The 8,673-nt window shown below is 37.9% G+C and overlaps 1 non-coding gene across 1 annotated transcript; it reads left to right on the plus strand.

The window, feature by feature from the left end:
- Positions 1-4,826: 4,826 nt before the first annotated feature.
- Positions 4,827-4,899, plus strand: Trnar-ucu (transfer RNA arginine (anticodon UCU)). The gene has a single exon. It is a non-coding gene; the product is annotated as a tRNA-Arg (tRNA).
- Positions 4,900-8,673: the final 3,774 nt, after the last annotated feature.

The raw sequence follows: 8,673 nt of genomic DNA on the forward strand, positions 1-8,673 counted from the left end.
ATTTAACCAAACAACCTCCGGAAATTATTGTTATTTCAGGCATATGGGTGTATAAAAGGAAGTTAACAAAAGTGGTAGGAGTGCCTCAAGACATCAAAATTTTTTCAGGCATATGGATTTGTTAAGAGAAAATAACAAAAAGTGGGGGATTGATTCAAAGCCCGATATGTAGCCAAAGGTTTTAAAGAAGTCGAAGAACTCGAATACTTTCAAACATATGCACCGGCTAGTAAGCCAGAAACTTTCCGAACACTTCTAGCCCATTATTGGTACAAAGAACTAGCAATTTTTCAAATCGAGCAACACTTTATTAAAAGAAAAAATGAATATTGCCTATTCTATAAGACTAGAGAAAACAAAAAACTTCAAATTTCAAGCTGAGTCGACGATCTAATTTCAGCAGAATCTCATGAACAAAAAATGGAGTACCTTAAGCCTACATTTTAAAGCAACTTTCGAATGGATGATAGAGGAGAACTGGCGTGGTTTCTAGGAACGCCAATTGAGAAAACTGAAAATGAAATTACCCTAGATTAAGATATTTTTACAAAAAGCATTCCCACAACATTTATTATGCAAGATTGTAAGCCGTAGAAATCACCAACCGAAGTAAATTCAACTTATTAAAGAATCAGAAAGCTCACTGCCAGCAGAAACAACATAGTATAGAAGCTTAGTAAGTTCATTGTTAATCCTAGCTAAGCAAATTAGGCCTGGTATCCTGTGGAATGTAATTGTCTTATCATTTCTCATGATTTCACCAACTGCTGAAAACTTGTCTGCCGTTAAACGAGTCTTACTTTACCTCCAGCACACCAGAAACTTGAAATTTTCATACTCCAAGGACAACGATTTCGAAGTTTTTGGCAAAACTGACGCTGAATGGAGCGTAGATTCCGATGACAGGCGGTCTAAAACAGGCTATAACTACAAGCTCGGATAAACTGGGGGAGTGATGGGCTGGCAAGTGAAGAAGCAACCGACCGTGTCACTCTCTTCTTGTGAAGCCATATGCAAGTCACTTGCTTCAGCTGCTCAAGAAGCAGCGTTTTTTCGAAATCCCCTTGCCAAAACAGGATAAGACTAACAGAAACCCACTCCAATTGGCGAAGACAATCAGATTTGCATCAACATTGCAACAAATGATCGTTTTTGACCAGTTTTGATCAAAATTCCAACCAAAAGTGATAAGGAAATTGATTTAAATTAAACGTCCTGCACAAATATGGAATTTGAAAGTCAAATAAACCAACATCATCTCACTGGCAAAAAACAACAATGTATTTCTTTGGAAGAATATAAAAACACCCGGTATTTGATACATGTTTCATCTATATTATAATCTCTGAGCCAATCTAGTCTCAAAATAATCTAAATAATTCAAAATATTAATCACACGGTCTCTTCACGCAACCGCTGCTGATTGTCTAATCCTGTTTACAGCCTTGTGAAATCGCATATGTGTAACAATTAGCAAACAAGGATTACCAAATTTTGGCCATCAAAGTCTGGAAAGTCGAAAAGATCTGGACATAAAGCCGCATAAGTCTGGACGGTTAATAGCAAAAATCTGAAAAGCACAAAAACTTCCAACTTATTTCCATAATTCATTTTTTCTTTTCGCGCTCTGTTTTTGGCTCACTCGGCAATTTTTGAGAGTTGCCAATGATACTTTCGATTTTAATTAATTTTTTTGCACAAAATAAACAAAAGACGGAAGAGAATTTCGTGTTTCGAAAGCTAGAGGTTTTTTTCAATATCACCTATTCAGCCTTCTAACTACGCAAAAAAGTCTACTTTCGTTTTTGTCGCATCTTTGGAAAAAGTTTTTGAAAGTTTTGTTTCATTAAGACACTTTAAAAATATTTTGAAGTTGCTGCTCAAGTTTTTGTTTTGACTCAGACCTGCATTTTTTATGAATTTTTTTAACATAGTCAATAGACGATTGAAAAAAAAAACCAATGAACTCAGGTACAAAGAAAAAGAACTAACTTGTCTTTCTGAAAAATTTCCACTTTTAATTTTCGGAAACAAACAGATGGCATTGAAGCTCTTTGAAATTCTAGAACAGGTTGTTATTATCAGATGTTTGATTAAAAAAACCAATTGAGATAGCTAGAGCAATAGATGAATTTTTCGGCTCTTTTCCAGTCCTCTTCCTTAGATTTTTTCTGAAATTCATTATGTGAAAGCTAAATAAAATGTTTAGCTTTCACGAAACGTTTTTGTTTTGCCAAGGTAGCGCTAAATTAAGCTAACTTGGTCTCTTTTTCCTTTTTCCACCGACCTCACATAAACATCGCTTCCATGGTGTATTAACAGATTTTACAAGGTTGAGTATGAACACCAAATGTGTTTATCATGGCCTAAGTAGTCCGAATGCCAAATTTTATAAAATTCCGATAATATGAACCAAAAATTTACTCAAAAAATTTTGCAGGTGAAGGAAAAGGAAAAAGAGCCCTAACTTGTTGCCAAGGTAGCGCTAAATATTTTTAGTTTTTAGTAAAATCAAGTTTTCTTTGCCTAATTTTTTCAGATAACGATTTTACTCGATCGCTTTACTCGCTCGAAATTAGACTGAAAATCAAAATTTTCAAACCGTTTTCTCTTGACACTCCGATTGCAAAAATTGCAAACCGATTCCTCTCGATTATATATCGCTCGACTCAATCCGATGATTATTTGCGGTACCTTATTTTGCATAGAACACAAAAAAGAAAGGGAAACACGCCCCGAATGCAAAGTTCGTTCATATGATTTATTTTTTTGAATAGTCGGAGCAAATAGGTAAAAACAAAAATGATGCTCTGAAAATAAAGAGAAGAAAAATGTGTGTCGCTGCAACCACTTTTTGTTTGACGATAATGATAGTAATGATAAATTTATTTTTAGAAGCGGCCGTTTTGAGCAATAATTAGTAGAGAAGGGACTTTTGTTACTAACTGAACAAATTTTTGTTTTGCTATAAGTGAGCTTCGATAAGAAGTTTGACTACTAAAATTGTTTAGGTTGGGCAAATTATGCAAAATTTTTTTAAACAACATCCTATAAAGTAAAAACTCGAAAATCCAGACAATTTTTAGCAATGCGATTTTTTTGAGTTTTACTATCCAGTTTTATTCAAGACTATGAGCATTTTAACCTGGAATCTCCTTCCAGCTCATCATTTCTTTGTTTACAGTAATTACAAGTGAAATTAATATGAACCAAAATTAAAATTTATTTCAATTGAAATAGTAGCAGGACAGTACATTACTCAGTTTGAAAATATATATATATTTTGGTCTCATTTTTTGAAGAAGAAAAAACAGCTTGATTGGGATTTTCTAATTTGATAAACCTGCGTGTCTCTTGATTCAACTTGCTGAGCAAACATTTAACCTTTAATGTTCGGGACCGCAATTTTTTAATTTGTGTCTAAATCTGGTAGTGGCGCGACCCTTAAAGTCTGGACATGGGTCGACCTCCTTGGCCTCGAAGAAGATGACTGGGTTCTCACTGCAGATGGCGTCTCGGATGGCCTCGTTACCTGACTCAGAGCACCTATCGGTAACTTACCATTCGAACACAGATCCTGCAAAACGCACATACCATCAACAACATCAGATCGCAGTCTGGAATGTGGGAAAAAGTATAGAAATTGCTATCCTTAGACAGACCTAACAGAGTCTTTGGCTCTTTTTCTTTAGAGTTTTTGGCTCCTTTTCTCCCTCCCCCACCTGCAAATTTTACAATTGATTGACATGAGATAGACAATGACAAGCATCAGGGGCGGACTAGGACAAGCATCAAACGCCACTCCCCCCCCCCCCCCCGGATATTCGACCGACAACCTGTCGACCTAAAGGGCCCCTTTGTACTAATTTACTACTTTGAGATACGTTTTTGGTGAGATGCGAAATTTTTTTAAAGGTGCCATTGGCGCCAATATGTACTAAATTCCAGGAGGGGAGGGAGAGAACACCGAAAAACGCAATTTTTTCGGTCAACGTTTTCCAAAAAGTGCCTAAAAACGCTTTTTGGCCTGTTTTTTTCAAAGCTATGCCGGCGGAGTGAGCTCGGAAAAAACTGGATAAAGTTTTGGAAAAGTTTTTGATAATCCGGAGCAACATAACCAAAAAAAAATTAAAATAGAAAAAGCTCCTCGAAAAAAGAATCCGTGTCCCTTGCCTTGAGTTTGACCACAGCAATTTTCTCCTCCGAGAGTGTCTTGTAGAATCTGCTCATCTTCCCAATGGCCCTGAAATTATTCAAAATCTCCTCTTTCTTCTTCCGCTTCGCCGTCTCCTCGTCCGTGTCCACTTCCGCCAACTCCTGCTGCGTGCAGATGGACGTGATGATGTCTAAACGAGTGAAAAAGACACGCAATACGAGGCCAAACTGTGCCCTCGATAGGCGCACAATTTAGTGTGTATAGGTCTCTGGAATCCAGAGACAAGTCTATAAAAATGTTAAATTTTTGTCTTAAAAACCTAAGACAATGAAAAATAAAAGAAGAACAAAGGAAACGTCTTTGTTGCCGAAACCGCTAACAATTCACAAAATACACGTTTTGACCTCGTAATGCGTTTTTTCCTTGCTTTAAAACTACATAAACGCATTTTGTTTAACATCTGTTTCGGCGAGGTGTTCAGTTAAAATTTGAAAACTACAAATCTTTCAAACTTTGGGCGGATCGAATAACAAGCTTCGTCAAGCTTCAACAAGTTTCAAGAACCCCCAAAAACAGATCAAGAATGTTTTTTTTTGGGCGGTAGGAGAAAAATGAAGCACGCACAAATGCAAAAAAATTATAACTTTTTTGATGGTTTGAGGGTACTATAGTCTCCGTAGCGCAGTGGAAAGCGCGCTGGACTTCTAATCCAGAGGTCGAGGTTTCGAATCACGCCGGAGATGACTTCTGATTTCTATCATTTACAAATCCTTTCTCATGATAATTATTATCTTTGGGTGGAGACCTTCAAGTCAAATCGGATAATTGGGGATTACTTTAAGAAGCCGAATTTTTTCTATTTTATCATAAAATATGAATAGGTAAAATTGTGATAGAATGGTCCCGGTAAAAACCAAGCATGACAAAGGGGGTCCCAAAGCTTTCTATGTTCTGCTGCTAGCAGAGTCCTTTTGAGACCTATGGTCCTTAATGTAATTGAATGATGTCATAACAGTAGTATGCATATAGTGCATTAGGATTGGTGGGGGGGGGTATGGGTTGTCATACATGGATGACCATTAGGTATAAATCATAATGGTCACCATGTATTAAATGATCAGCAATGGTCACAATGTAATAATCCTAATTGTCACCATGTATAATTATATACCTAATAGTCCTCATGTAAAACTTGATTTAGCTTCGATAAGAAGTTTGACTTCTAAAATTGTTTAGGTAGGGCAAATTATGCAAAATTTTTTAAAACTTTATCCTATAAAACAAAAACTCGAAAATCCGGACAATTTTTAGCAATGGGATTTTTTTGAGTTTTACTATCCAGTTTTATTCAAGACTATGAGTATTTTAACACGAAATCTCATTCAATCTCATCATTTCTTTGTTTGCAGTAATTACAAGTGAAAATAATATGAACCAAAATTAAAGTTTATTTTCCTTCGAAATAGTAGCAGGACAGAACATTACTCAGTTTGAAAAAAAAATATTTATGTTTTGGTCTCATTTTTTGAAAAAGAAAAAACAGCTTGATTGGGATTTTCTTATTTGATAAACCTGCGTGTCTCTTTATTCAACTTGCTGAGCAAACATTTAACCTTTAATGTTCGGGATCGTAATTTTTTAATTTGGGTCTTAATCCGGATGTGGCGCGACCCTTAAAGTCTGGACATGGGTCGCGAAAGTCTGAACATACCACAATTTGGTCGCGAAAGTCTAAACATGGGTCGCAAGACACAGATTTTCGCGACCCATGTCCAGACTTACGCGACCAATTTTTGGTATGTCCAGACTTTCGCGGCCCACGGCGCGACTCATGTCCACACTTTCCAGACTCAAACTTTCGGCGCGACTATGCAATTTGGGTCTAAATCCGGATGTGGCGCGACCCTTAAAGTCTGGACATGGGTCGCGAAAGTCTGAACATACCACAATTTGGTCGCGAAAGTCTAAACATGGGTCGCAAGACACAGATTTTCGCGACCCATGTCCAGACTTACGCGACCAATTTTTGGTATGTCCAGACTTTCGCGGCCCACGGCGCGACTCATGTCCACACTTTCCAGACTCAAACTTTCGGCGCGACTATGCAATTTGGGTCTAAATCCGGATGTGGCGCGACCCTTAAAGTCTGGACATGAGTCTGGGACCTCAACTCGGGCGACTCGGCCGGCCGATAACTTATTTGATAAAAATTAGGGTTGGCTGAGGACTGAGCTAACCCTGAGGACTAATATAAAGTATAATCTACGACTAGCCTCGGGCATCTTTTCGTTCTAAGCGTAGGCCTCCTTGGCCTCGAAGAAGGTGACTGGGTTTCTCACTGCAGATGGCGTCTCGGATGGCCTCGTTGCCCTGACTCAGAGCACCCATCGGTAACTTACAATTCGAGCACAGACCCTGCAAATCGCACATACCATCAACAACATCAGATCGCAGTCTGGAATGTGGGAAAAAGTATAGAAATTACTATCCTTAGACAGACCTAACAGAGTCTTTGGCTCTTTTTCTTTAGAGTTTTTGGCTCCTTTTCTCCCTCCCCCACCTGCAAATTTTACAATTGATTGACATGAGATAGACAATGACAAGCATCAGGGGCGGACTAGGACAAGCATCAAACGCCACTCCCCCCCCCCCGGATATTCGACCGACAACCTGTCGACCTAAAGGGCCCCTTTGTACTAATTTACTACTTTGAGATACGTTTTTGGTGAGATGCGAAATTTTTTTAAAGGTGCCATTGGCGCCAATGTGTACTAAATTCCAGGAGGGGAGGGAGAGCACACCGAAAAACGCAATTTTTTCGGTCAACGTTTTCCAAAAAGTGCCTAAAAACGCTTTTTGGCCTGTTTTTTTCTAAGTAATGCCGGCGGAGTGAACTCGGAAAAAACTGGATAAAGTTTTGGAAAAGTTTTTGATAATCCGGAGCAATATAACCAAAAAAAATTAAAATAAAAAAAGCTCTTCGAATAAAGAATCCGTGTCCCTTGCCTTGAGTTTGACCACAGCAGTTTTCTCCTCCGAGAGTGTCTTGTAGAATCTGCTCATCTTCCCAATGGCCCTGAACTTATTCAGAGTCTCCTCTTTCTTCTTCCGCTTCTCCGTCTCTTCGTCCGTGTCCACTTCCGCCAACTCCTGCTGCGTGCAGATGGAGGTGATGATGTCTAAACGATTGAAAAAGAAACGCATTACGAGGCCAAACTGTGCCCTCGAAAGGCGCACAATTTAGTGTGTATAGGTCACTGGAACCCAGAGACAAGTCTATTAAAATGTTAAATTTTTGTCTTTAAAATCAAAGATAGTGAAAAATAAAAGAAGAACAAAGGAAACGTCTTTGTTGCCGAAACCGCTAACAATTCACAAAATACACGTTTTGACCTCGTAATGCGTTTTTTCCTTGCTTTAAAACTACATAAACGCATTTTGTTTAACATCTGTTTCGGTGAGGTGTTCAGTTAAAATTTGAAAACTAGAAAACTTTCAAACTTGGGGCATCACAAGCATCAACAAGTTTCAAGAACCCCCAAAAACAGATCAAGAATGTTTTTTATTGGGCGGTAGGAGAAAATTGAAGCACGCACAAATGCAAAAAATATATAAAGTTATTGATGATTTGAGGGTACTATAGTCGCCGTAGCGCAGTGGATAGCGAGCTGGACTTCTAATCCATAGGTCGAGGTTTCGAATCACGCCGGAGATGACTTCTGATTTCTATCATTTACAAATCCTTTCTCATGATAATTATTATCTTTGGGTGGAGACCTTCAAGTCAAATCGGATAATTGGGGATTACTTTAAGAAGCCGAATTTTTTCTATATTATCATAAAATATGCATAGGTAAAAGTGTGATAGAAGGGTCCCAGTAAAAACCAAGCGTGACAAAGGGGGTCCCAAAGTTTTCTATGTTCTGCTGCTAGCAGAGTCTTTTCTGAGACCTATGGTCCTTAATGTAATTGAATGATGTCATAACTAAAGCATGAAACTGAGGTAGGTTAACTACTATTGAGAAGTTTCAAAACGGATCGAACGGCGTCCATATATTCACTTATAATTGCTATATTTGTTTATAATTGTAGACAAATATAGCAATTAAGTGATTCTTTAGGCGCCGCTCGATTTGTTCTCAAACTTCTCAACAGTAGTTAACCTGGCTCAGTTGCACTAGCGTATTTCATGCTTTAATTATAACAGCATTCATGCAAAAATATGAAAAACGTTCAGGCACTATTTTTACATTAAGTACCAGGCCTCAAAGGATTCTGCTAGCAGCAGAATATAGAAAGCTTTGGGACCCCTTCGTCACGGTTGGTTTTTACCGGGAAAAATTCAGCTTGTAGAGCACAGTATTTTATAGAACAGAAAATAGACCAGGATTTTAATCATACGGCAGATTTTATCGATTTTTCTCAAAACTCTTTTCAAAATCAAAAAAATGAATGCTAGAGAATTATATTTCTCGGAAAGATCAAATACACATCTATTCTCTCATTGACTAAACTAT

This window comes from Symsagittifera roscoffensis, chromosome 10, assembly GCF_963678635.1.
Source record: "Symsagittifera roscoffensis chromosome 10, txSymRosc1.1, whole genome shotgun sequence".
Taxonomy (NCBI): domain Eukaryota; kingdom Metazoa; phylum Xenacoelomorpha; order Acoela; family Convolutidae; genus Symsagittifera; species Symsagittifera roscoffensis.